Source organism: Hemitrygon akajei, chromosome 2 (genome assembly GCF_048418815.1).
Source record: "Hemitrygon akajei chromosome 2, sHemAka1.3, whole genome shotgun sequence".
Classification (NCBI taxonomy): domain Eukaryota; kingdom Metazoa; phylum Chordata; class Chondrichthyes; order Myliobatiformes; family Dasyatidae; genus Hemitrygon; species Hemitrygon akajei.
The window spans coordinates 63,891,482-63,901,347 of NC_133125.1; the positions used below are offsets into that span (position 1 = coordinate 63,891,482).

Below are 9,866 nucleotides of genomic sequence, written 5' to 3' on the forward strand. Positions count from 1 at the left end.
TTGTCCTTTATGTACTGAACAATCAAGTACCTAATTTGTTTTGGCGAGCACAAGAATAGTAGTGTTTCTACCACTGAGATTGTTTCTGCACCACCTTCTCCTATCAAAACTCTCCCAACACCACCCTATCCTCCATATGATTTCTTGGGTCTGCGTGCCAACAGGGTCATACTCTCCATGGCACTTTTCAGTCAACAGACAGTGGATAGAATACCCATTGACCGAGTTACATATCATCTCACATGCTGGCCAACTATCGAATACCTTCAGAGAGTTGGTCCAGATAATTGAATCAAATAGCCTCTCTTTGTGCTAGAACATTTTCAAATGAACAATACTGTCACAGCTACCACTTACTCCCTTTGTTACTTACTTACTTCTCTTTGTTCTGAGAAGGTAGCAAGCCTCTTGAATTGCTATCTGATAGACAGAGCAGTTACTTGCATCATCACAGAAGAAATTAATTCAACATATTGCAACACTGGGTGACGGAGTAGAAATACATCTCTACCAAAGGAGGCATAAGGCCCTCCTTCCCTTGGCTAGCCAGCAGATCACCCTTCGGCAAACTGCAGCACTTGCTCAGTTCCCCAATCAGGGTCACATGAAGCCATGGGAGCAGGAGGTAGATGGTCATATGAGCAGCTGGTGCATATCGCAAGTCCTGGTTATGTGACCACTGATGTCAGGCAGACAATCTTTGAAGAGTATTGATGATGTCTGGGGTCACCCATCTTGTAAAGACACTGCCCAGAAGAAGGCAATGGGCAAACCACTTCTGGAGAAAAATTAGGCAAGAACAATCGTGGAAAGAGCATGATCACCCATGTCTTATGATATGGTACGTAATGAAGGAACAAATGATTGCACAATATATTGGCCATACTAAGTACCTTCGATAAATAACTGTACCACCTTGCAGATTTAGCCCATTAACAAAGCTATTGTGACACCATTACACTGCAAAATAAACCTAAAATTATGTCAAAATGGAAAAATTAACATTTTGTAATACGAATCCTCATTCGAACAGAAAACACAAAGTGGATTTTTCAAAACATGGATTGGCAGGGGTGGAGGGGACAGTGGGAAGGATTTGCAAAAAGCTTGTGTCATGAGCCCTTCAGACCAGTTAGGGAGAGGTCTCGACACACCTAACATCATTTATTTGAGTTTGTCAAAGTTGTTTAATGACTACTTTTACCATTAAGCTGTCACTGTATTTTTCAGGATGCTTGTTATGTGAATACAGTTTCCTTATGCTTCTCAGTTAATAGACAATAGACAATCGGTGCTGGAGTAGGCCATTTGGCCCTTCAAGCCAGCACCGCCATTCAATGTGATCATGGCTGATCATCCACAATTAGTACCCCGTTCCTGCCTTCTCCCCATATCCCTTGACTCCGCTATCTTTAAGAGCTCTATGTAACTCTTTCTTGAAAGCATCCAGAGAATTGGCCTCCACTGCCTTCTGAGGCAGAGCATTCCATAGATCCACAACTCTCTGGGTGAAAACTCCGTTCTAAATGGCCTACCCCTTATTCTTAAACTGCGGCCTCTGGTTCTGGACTCACCCAACATCGGGAACATGTTTCCTGCCTCTAATGTGCCCAATCCTTTAATAATCTTATATGTTTCAATCAGACTCCCTCTCATCCTTCTAAATTCCAGAGTGTACAAGCCCAGTCGCTCCAATCTTTCAACATATGACAGTCCCGCCATCCCAGGAATTAACCTCGTGAACCTACACTGCTCTCCCTCAATAGCAAGAATGTCCTTCCTCAAAATTGGAGACCAAAACTGAACATGATATTCCAGGTGTGGTCTCACCAGGGCCCTGTACAACTGCAGAAGAACTTCTTTGCTCCTATACTCAATTCCCCTTGTTGTGAAGGCCAACATGCCATTAGCCTTAAGTGATTAGTTTTTGATTTCGACCCGCACGTGTTCCCTGTGTTCTATGTTCTATTTACAGTTATTCTGGACCAACACTCATCACTGAGTCCGGATTTGAATTCTGTGTGAACCACCGTTCCGTGTGCTCAAGTCCCAAGTGAGTGAGCTCTTAGTTTGATTATTCCCCGTGTCATTCTCCAAATAAATCTTCATCGTTAATCTCTACTACTGAGTCCTGAGTTTACCCCACACCTGGGTCCACTTATCTGAAGATCGTTACTGCAGAACTCTGCCAGTCATGGACTCAATGGAGATCGATCAGCTTTGCATGGCATTGGCCTGCCAAGTTCAGGCAACTGGACAACATGAGCAGCTTCTCCAAGACAGATTTGTATCTTTGCCAAAGGACTCTGATTTCAAGCATTCGCCTGTGTTTCCTGCTACATGTTCCCAGAACTATTGTGGAGAGTCAATCATCCTGCCGGCCACTCAGCGATACAATGAGGACCCCCTGGGTCTTGCTGAGGGTTCTCAAATCAATGCTCTCTACTCTTCGAATTACACCCTGAAAGGTTCCCCTCAGACAAGAGTAAGATGGTCTTTCTAATTTCCCTCCTCTCAGGCAGGGCCCTTTCATGGACAACACAAAGTACGCTGCAGATGCTGTGGCCAAATCAACACGGACAACACGCTGGAGGAACTCAACAGGTCAGGCAGCATCTGACGAAGGGTCTCGGCCCGAAACATTGACTGCTTGTTTCCACAGATGCTGTCCGACCTGCTGAGTTCCTCCAGCGTGTTGTCCTTTCATGGACAATGGCTTTATGTGAGAAGGACACTCCTGTGTGTTCTAATATAAATTTATTTCTAAGGATGATGAGCAGGGTAGTTTTTCATCACACCAAGGGCTCAGAGGCAACCAGCAGGGAACGTAACCATGGCCGACTATTCCATACTCTAGTGGCAGAAAGTGGATGGAACAATAAGGCGTTAGCTGCTCTGTTTAGACAGGAGTTAACTGACCAGCTTAAAGGCTTTCTTGTGACCAAGGGACCAGGTGGAGGATTTGGAAGAAGTTATGGACATGGCCATAAGAAACGACAACCATATTTCTGAAGGAAAGAGGGAGAGATGTGGCGAGTTCTCCCAGAAGGCTGGTTTTTAGAAATAGCTAATGCCTACATCTGTTCCTCAATTCGATAACCAACACAGATCCCCGCAGTTATCTCTGGAAGAACCCATGCAATTTGGAAGCAATTGGGTCTTCCCAGCAGAGTGAGAGAGACTTATGAGGCAGAGGTGTTGCTTATACTGCGAGAAGTCCAGCCACTTCCAAGTTACCCGTCCTAAGTTGTCAGGAAAACTAATGTCTTCCGAGGATTTGGATTTGTTGGAGGTGAGAACCACTATGCTTCCTCCACATAGGGACTACGATTGCACCATCAATTCATTACCTGGAACATGTCCTCCCCAGGGAACGCTCCATGCCTTGCCTGCTCCTGAGAGGCATGCTATAGAGGAATTTTTCAGGAGTTACTAACTTGTGGCTGGTGGCAGAGATCTTTAAGTTTACTGTCCTCCCCCTCTGTGCCTGTTTGAACTTCCCCCTCTGTTTGAAGGATTATCTCAAGTTTTAACTTTCCATGGAAGGCATGAAGAAAAATTAAATATTTATTGTATAGGTAACTTCGTGTGATTGAAGTATAAATGACATTGGTTGAAGAAAACTGTTTTGAAAAGATGTGGACACGAGATATAGAAACATAGAAGATCTACAGCACATTGCAGGCTCTTTGGCTCACAATGTTGTGCCAACCAGTTTCTACTCTAGAAACTGCCTAGAATTTCCCTCCCACATAGCCCCCTATTTTTCTATGCTCCGTGTAACTATCTAAGAGTCTCTTATAAAACCCTATTGTATCCACCTGCACCACCATCGCAGGCCATGCACCCACCAGTCTCTGTGTGAAAAAATTACCTGTCATCTCCCTTCTGCCTACTTCCAAGCACTATAAAACTACGCCCTCTCGTGCTAGCCATTTCAGCCCTGGGAAACAGCCTCTGACTATCCACATAATCAATGTCTTTCATTATCTTAATACACCTCTATCAGGTCACTTCTCATCCTCCATTACTCCAAGGAGAAAAGGCCAAGTTCACTCAATCTATTCTCCCAAGGCATGCTCTCCAATCCAAGCAACATCCTTGTAAATCTCCTCTGCACCCTTTCTATATGTCTACATTCTTCCTGCAATGAAATGGCCAGAACTGAGCACAGTACTCCAAGTGGGGTCTGACCAGGGTCCTACTTAGCTATAACATTACCTCACAGCTCTTGAACTCAATCCCACGGTTGATAAAGGCCAACACACCATATGCATTCTTAACCACATTGTCAACCTGCACAGCAGCTTTGAGTGTCCTATGGACATGAACCCCAAGAGATCTGATCCTCCACACTGCCAAGAGTTTTACTATTAATATTATATTCTGTCTTCAAATTTGACCACCAAAATGAACCACTTCACACTTATCTGGGTTGAACTCCATCTGCCACTTCTCAGCCAGTTTTGTATCCTATCAATATCCTTCTGTAACCTCTGACAACCCTCCACACTATCCACAACAACTCCAACTTTTGTGTCATCAGCAGACTTACTAACCCCCACTTCTACTTCCTCATACAGGTCATTTATAAAAATCACAAAGAGGAGGGGTCCCAGAATGTGGACTGACACATGGAATTATGACATTGTAGCCATTAATGAAACTTGGCTACAAGAGGGGCAGGACTGGCCAAGTCAAGTCAAGTCACTTTTATTGTCATTTTGACCATAGCTGCTATGTACAGTACATAGTAAAAATGAGACAATGTTTTCAGGACCATGGTGTTACATGACACAGTACAAAAACTAGACTGAACTACGTAAAAAAACAACACGGAGAAAGCTACACTAACTACAGACCTACACAGGACTACATAAAGTGCACAAAACAGTGCAGGCATTACAATAAATAATAAACAGGACAATAGGACAGTAAGGTGTCAGTCCAGGCTCTGGGTATTGAGGAGTCTGATAGCTTGGGGGAAGAAACTGTTACATAGTCTGGTCGTGCGAGCCTGAATGCTTTGGTGCCTTTTCCCAGATGGAAGGAGGGAGAAGAGTTTGTATGAGGGGTGCACGGGGTCCTTCATAATGCTGTTTGCTTTGTGGATGCAGTGTGTAGTGTAAATGTCCGTGTTGGCGGGAAGAGAGACCCTGATGATCTTCTCAGCTGGCAGCTTAATGTTCCAGGGTTCCGATGTTTCAGACATGATAGAAGCAGAGGGATGAAGGGTGGGGGGTGGGGTGGCATTGCTAGCCAGGGAAAATGTTACAGCAGTGCTCAGGCAGGACAGATTAGAGGGCTTGTCTACTGAGGCCATATGGGTGGAGCTGAGAAACAGGAAAGGTATGACCACATTAATGGAGTTGTATTATAGACCGCCCAATAGTCAGTGAGAATAGGAGGAGCAAATCTGCAGAGAGATAGCAGACAACTGCAGGAAACATAAAGTTGTGATAGTAGGGGATTTTAATTTTCCACATATTGATTGGGACTCCCATACTGTTAAAGGTCTAGATGGGTTAGAGTTTGTAAAATGTGTTCAGGAAAGTTTTCTAAATCAATATATAGAGGTACAAACTAGAGAGGATGCAATATTAGATCTCCTATTAGGAAACAAGTTAGGACAGGTGATGGAAGTGTGGGTAGGGGATTACTTTGATCATAACACCATTAGTTTCAACTTGATCACGGATAAAGATAGATCTGATCCTCGGATTGAGGTTCTAAACTTGAAAAAGGCCAAATTTGAAGAAATGAGAAAGGATCTAAAAAGCATGGATTGGGACAGGTTGTTCTCTGGCAAGGATGTCGTTGGTAAGTGGGAGGCTTTCAAAGGAGAAATTGTGAGAGTGCAGAGTTTGTATGTTCCTGTGAGGATTAAAGGCAAAGTGAATAAGAATAAGGAACCTTGGTTCTTGAGGGATATTGGAACTCTGATAAAGAAGAAGAGAGAGATGTATGACATGTATAGGAAAAAGGGAGCAAATAAGGTGCTTGAGGAGTATAAAAAATGCAAAAAATACTTAAGAAAGAAATCAGGAGGGGTAAAAGAAGACATGAGGTAGCTTTGGCAGTCAAGGTGAAGGGTAATCCAAAGAGCTTATACAGGTATATTAAGAGCAAAAGGATAGTAAGGGATAAAATTGATCCTCTTGAAGATCAGAGTGGTCGGCTATGTATGGAACCAAAAGAAATGGGGGAGATCTTAAATGGGTTCTTTGCATCTGTATTTACTAAGGAAACTGGTATGGAGTCAATGGAAATAAGGCAAACAGGTAGTGAGGTCATGGAAACTATACAGATTGAATAAGAGGAGGTGCTTGCTATCTTGAGGCAAATCAGAGTGGATTAATCCCCAGGACCTGACAGGGTATTTCCTCAGACCTTGAAGGAGACGAGTGTTGAAATTCCAGGGGCCCTGGCAGATATATTTAAAATGCCAGTATCTACTGCCGGAGGATTGGAGAATAACTCATGTTGTCCGTTGTTTAAAAAAGACTCTAAAAGTAATCCGGGAAATTATAGGTGGTTAAGTTTGATGTCGGTAGTAGGTAAATTATTGGAAGGAGTACTAAGAGATAAGATCTACAAGTACTTAGATAGACAGGGACTTATTAGGGAGTGTCAACAGGGCTTTGTGCGTGGTTGGTCCGGTTTAACAAATCTGTTAGAGTTTTTCGAGGAGGTTTTCAGGAAAGTGGATGAAGGGAAGGAAGTGGATGTTGTATACATGGACTTCGGTAAGGCCTTTGACAAGGTCCTGCATGGGAGGTTAGTTAGGAAGATTCATTCACTAGGTATACATGGAGAGGTAGTAAATTGGATTAGACATTGGCTCAATGGGAGAAGTCAGAGAGTGGTAGTGGAGGATTGCTTCTCTGAGTGGAGGCCTGTGACTAGTGGTGTGCCACAGGGATCAGTGCTGGGTCCATTGTTATTTGTCATCTATATCAATGATCTGGATGATAATGTGGTAAATTGGATCAGCAAATTTGCTGATGATACAAAGATTGGAGATGTAGTGGGCAGTGAGGAAGGTTTTCAAAGCTTGCAGAGGGATCTGGACTAGCTGGAAAAATGGGCTGAAAAATGGTAGATGGAGTTTAATACAGAAAAGTGGGAGGTATTGCACTTTGGAAGGAAAAACCAAAGTAGAACATACAAGGTAAATGGTAGGGCACTGAGGAGTGCAGTAGAACAGAGGGATCTGGGAATACAGATACAAAATTCCCTAAAAGTGGCATCACAGGTAGATAGGGTAGTAAAGTGAGCTTTTGGTACATTGGCCTTTATAAATCAAAGTATTGAGTATAAGAGTTGGAATGTTATGGTGAGGTTGTATAAGGCATTGGTGAGGCTGAATTTGGAATATTGTGTGCAGTTTTGGTCACCTAATTACAGGAAGGATATTAATAAGGTTGAAAGAGTGCAGAGAAGGTTTACAAGGATGTTGCTGGGACTTGAGAAACTGAGCTACAGAGAAATGTTGAATAGGTTAGGACTTTATTCTCTGGAGCATAGAAGAATGAGGGGAGACTTGATAGAGGTGTATAAAATTATGATGGTATAGATAGAGTGAATGCAAGCAGGCTTTTTCCACTGAGACTAGGGGAGAGAAAAAAACAGAGGACATGGGTGAAGGGTGATGGGGAAAAGTTTAAAAGGAACATTGAGGGGGGCTTCTTTACAGAGAGAGCGGTGGGAGTGTGGAATGACCTGCCAAATGAAGTGGTAAGTGTGGGCTCACTTTTAACATTTAAGAAAAACTTGGACAGGTACATGGATGAGAGGTGTGTGGAGGAATATGGTCCAGGTGCAGGTCAGTGGGACTCGGCAGAAAAATGGTTTAGCACAGCCAAGAAGGGCCAAAAGGCCTGTTTCTGTGCTGTAACGTTCTAGGGTTCTAACAGATCCCTTGGTCACTGTCCTCCATGCAGAATACAAACTATCCATAATCATGCCAATTCTGGATCCTGATATGATGTTGTCTTGCTATTCAACTTCTGTAAAGCATGTTCTTGTACGGTGTAGTTTAGAAGGTCTTCTCAACAGTAAACAGTCCATAGCCATGCTTGAGTTGTCTACAAAGTTCATTCTGTTGAGTGACATATAATTCCAAAAGGATGTAGATGTATTTGATGGGCCATCAAGTACTTTGACCACTGTGTCCAGTATGTGCCATTGCAAATTATGGATGAGGTCACTCAAAACTTGATGAATAATGATTGCATCATGGATATAGAGATGATGACTGCTGTGACCAAAATGATTGATTGGCTTTCATGGCCATTAACCAATAACATAGATAAGTGGATAACTGGCTTTCTGAAAGGTTTGGGTGCTGTGAAAAAGTTCAGCATTTTGATTGGAGTCACGCTTTTAAAAACTGAACAGGTGTTCTGAAGTTCCCACCCCTCCCCCATTTGTAAGAGCAGGTGCACTTGCTGGCTGAAATATATGAAACATATGCTTTTAGGTTTCCGACTTTCTTTGGAAGCATTCCATGTGCTCGTTCCTCACATTACCAAACTAATGATTTCACTCCCTAAAGAAGAGTTCAACTCTGCTACACACATTGACAACAACTCTCTGAATTGGTACACTGCAGGATCTTCTGGTTTTCAAGCTGCCCTGGCCTTTATGAACCTGTCACACAAGCACCAAAGGATTTTTCCATTCCAAACGAAGCAGCTGATCCATCAGAATACTTGGATGTCACAATAAATGCATTGGAGACCTTGTACTCAGAACTTGCTACAAAATTGAATACAGGAAAGACGGGGCTGGCAAATCTTGGCAATACCTGTGCCATAAACTGTGTCATTCAGGTCCTTTTCTTGGCTTCTGGCTTCAGGCATGCTGTTATGCTACTGAAGGAGAGTGATTCACAGTCATTAATGATGGAACTCCAATGGTTATTTGTTTTCCTGGAACATAGCCAGGGACCTGCCATTCTCCCAGCAGTTTCTTGAAAGCTTTATCTACTCCGTAGTTGCCACAGGACCATTCAGAGTATTTAAGATGCCTATTGGACAAGCTCCATAAAGAAGAGAAGTATAGTGAGGAAGTGCTCATGGACAGAGATCCTCAGGCAGTGAACCTGGTCAAGATCAGGAGAAAACATTAATAAAAAGAATGTTTGGTGGGAAGGTGGTGACTAGGATCCTTCGCCATTGTTTTTGTAAAGTTTCCTTCTGAGACAAAGCTCTCAGAGATCTATCCCCAGCATTTCCACCGCCTGTTAAGGTGTGATCATTCAAGTGACCCTAATGTTTCAATGAAGATTATTAGTGCAGATAAGATGGCATCACAAGCTGAGCAGCAACACAGGACTGTCGGGTGACAACAGACACAATTTTAATAAATCTACCTCATTACAAGAAGCAGAAGAAGTGGTAGAGTTAACTGGAAATCTGCATTATCTTAAGCAACACACACAAAATGCTGGAGGAACTTGGCTGGTCAGGCAGCATCTATGGAAAAGAGTAAAATGATCGACGTTTCAGGCCGAGACCCTTCATCCGGATCGAAAAGAGAAAGAAGTCGGGGTAAGAAAGTGGAGGGGGGACGGGGAGGAAGAAGTATAAGGTGACAGGTGATAGGTGAAACTGGGAGAAGAAGAGGAGGTGAAGCAAAGGAGCTGGGAAGTTGATTGGTGAAAGAGATAAAAGGCAGGAAAAAGGCGGAATCTGATAGAGACCGTGGAAGAAGGAAAAGGGGAGGTGATAGGTAGGTAAGGTGAGAGAGGAAAACAGGAATGGGGAATGGTGAAGGAGAGAGGGGGGCAATTACTGGAAGCTCAAGAAATCGATGTTCATGCTATCAGGTCGGAGGCTACCCAGAAGGTGTCACTCCTCCAA

General features: G+C 43.3%; 1 pseudogene; it reads left to right on the forward strand.

Moving 5' to 3' along the window:
- Window positions 1-9,204, forward strand: part of LOC140720737 (ubiquitin carboxyl-terminal hydrolase 35 pseudogene) — a 34,835-nt pseudogene extending 25,631 nt beyond the window's left edge.
- The last annotated feature ends 662 nt before the right edge of the window (window positions 9,205-9,866 follow it).